At 47.3% G+C, this 2,154-nt stretch overlaps 1 long non-coding RNA gene across 4 annotated transcripts in view; it reads right to left on the bottom strand.

The window, feature by feature from the left end:
- Nucleotides 1–237: 237 nt before the first annotated feature.
- LOC127908814 (uncharacterized) overlaps nucleotides 238–2,154 on the bottom strand; it is a 40,435-nt gene continuing 38,518 nt past the window's right edge. For 3 of the 4 annotated variants that reach the window (XR_008068559.1, XR_008068554.1, XR_008068561.1), the window contains exons 3-5: nucleotides 1,002–1,359; nucleotides 815–892; nucleotides 238–294 (exon numbers count right to left, since the gene is read on the bottom strand). This is a non-coding gene — a long non-coding RNA (uncharacterized LOC127908814). Of the gene's footprint in view, nucleotides 295–814; nucleotides 893–1,001; nucleotides 1,410–2,154 lie in introns of all 4 variants that reach the window. The other variant, XR_008068560.1, reaches the window with a different exon arrangement.

A 2,154-nucleotide genomic window follows, 5' to 3' on the forward strand; every position in this document is an offset into this window, starting at 1 on the left:
ATCTCTCTCCTTCCTCCTCCTCCTTTATCTCTCCATCCCTCCTCCTCTTTATCCCTCCATCTCCTCCTTCCTCTTTTAGTCCTCCACCCTTCTCCTTCCTCCTTTCAGTCCTCTTCATCTCCTCCTTCCTCTCTTTATCCCTCCATCTCTCCTTCTCTTTATCCTCCACCCATCTCCTCTCCTCCTTCCTCTCTTTATCCCTCCATCCTCCTCCTTCCTCTTTTATCCACTCCATCTCCTCCTTCCTCTCTTTAGTCCTCCATCACCTCCTTCCTCTCTTTATCCCTCCATCTCCTCCTTCTCTCTTTATCCCATCCTCTCTTTTGTCCCTCCTCCTCCTTCCTCTCTTTACCCTCCATCTCCTCCTTCCTCTCTTTATCCCTCCATCTCCTCTCCTTCCTCTCTTTGTCCCTCCATCTCCTCCTTTGTCCTCTTTATCCCTCCATCTCCTCCTTCCTCTCTTTATCCCCACCTCCATCTCCTCCTTCCTCTCTTTGTCCACCCATCACCTCCTTCCTCTCCCTTTCTCTCCCTCCATCTCCTCCTTCCTCTTTATCCATCCCTCCATTCTCCTCCTTTTTCTCTTTTATCCCTCATCATCCAGTCCTCCTTCCTCTCTTTATCCTCCATCTCCTCCTTCTCTTTATCCCCCATCACCTCGGCCTTCTCTTTATCCTCCATCTCCTCCTTCCTCTTTATCCTCCATCACCTCCTTCCTCTTTATCCCTCCATCTCCTCCTTCTCTTTGTCCCTCCATCTCCTCCTTCCTCCTTCCTCCATTATCAGTCTCTCCTTCTCTTTTATCCTCCATCACCTCCTTCCTCTCTTTATCCCTCCATCTCCTCCTTCTCTTTATCCCTCCATCTCCTCCTTCTCTTTATCCCTCCATCACCTCCTTCCTCTCTTTATCCTCCATCTCCTCCTTCCTCTCTTTATCCCTCCATCTCCTCCTTCCTCTCTTTATCCCTCCATCTCCTCCTTCCTCTTTATCCCTCCATCACCTCCTTCCTCTCTTTATCCCTCCATCTCCTCCTTCCTCTCTTCTTTATCCCTCCATCTCCTCCTTCCTCTCTTTATCCCTCCATCTCCTCCTTCCTCTCTTTATCCCTCCATCTCCTCCTTCCTCTCTTTATCCCTCCATCTCCTCCTTCCTCTCTTTATCCCTCCATCTCCTCCTTCCTCTCTTTATCCCTCCATCTCCTCCTTCCTCTCTTTATCCCTCCATCTCCTCCTTCTCTTTATCCCTCCATCTCCTCCTTCCTCTCTTTATCCCTCCATCTCCTCCTTCCTCTCTTTATCCCTCCATCTCCTCCTTCTCTTTATCCCTCCATCTCCTCCTTCTCTTTATCCCTCCATCTCCTCCTTCTCTTTATCCCTCCATCTCCTCCTTCTCTTTATCCCTCCATCTCCTCCTTCTCTTTATCCCTCCATCTCCTCCTTCCTCTCTTTATCCCTCCATCTCCTCTTCTCTTTATCCCTCCTTCCTCCTTCCTCTCTCCATCCCTCCATCTCCTTCCTTCCTCTCTTTATCCCTCCGTCTCCTCCTTCCTCTCTTTGTCCCTCCATCTCCTCTCCTCCTCTCTTTATCTTTCCATCTCCTTCTTCTCTTTATCCTTCCATTCAGTCTCCTCCACCTCTTTTCCCTCCATCTCCTCCTTCCTCTCTTTATCCCTCCATCTCCTCCTTCCTCTTATGTTTGTCCATCAGTATGACTATGTTTGTCCATCCGTCTCATCATTCATATCTTTGTCTATCGTATCATCATTTATCTTTGTCATAAAATGTATCATCATTTCATCTTTTAATCTATCGAAATGTCATCTATTCATCTTTTTGTATCAGTATATGTTATAAATTATCATGTCGCCATTATCTTTGTCTATCACGTCTCATCATTAATATGTTTGTCCATCACCGTCTCATCATTATAGTATCATCTATATCTATTATCTTTGTCATCGTCTCATATTAAACTCTTTATCCCTCCATCTCTCCTTCCTCTCTTTTATCCCTCCATCTCCCCCTTCCTCTCTTTATCCCTCCATCTCCTCCTTCCTCTTCAGTCTCTCCACCCTTCGTCCTCTCCTCCTTCCTCTTCAGTCTCTCCACCCTTCGTCCTCCTCCTCCTTCCTCTTCAGTCTCTCCACCCTTCAT

The sequence above is a fragment of the Oncorhynchus keta genome, chromosome 18, assembly GCF_023373465.1.
Source record: "Oncorhynchus keta strain PuntledgeMale-10-30-2019 chromosome 18, Oket_V2, whole genome shotgun sequence".
NCBI lineage: Eukaryota > Metazoa > Chordata > Actinopteri > Salmoniformes > Salmonidae > Oncorhynchus > Oncorhynchus keta.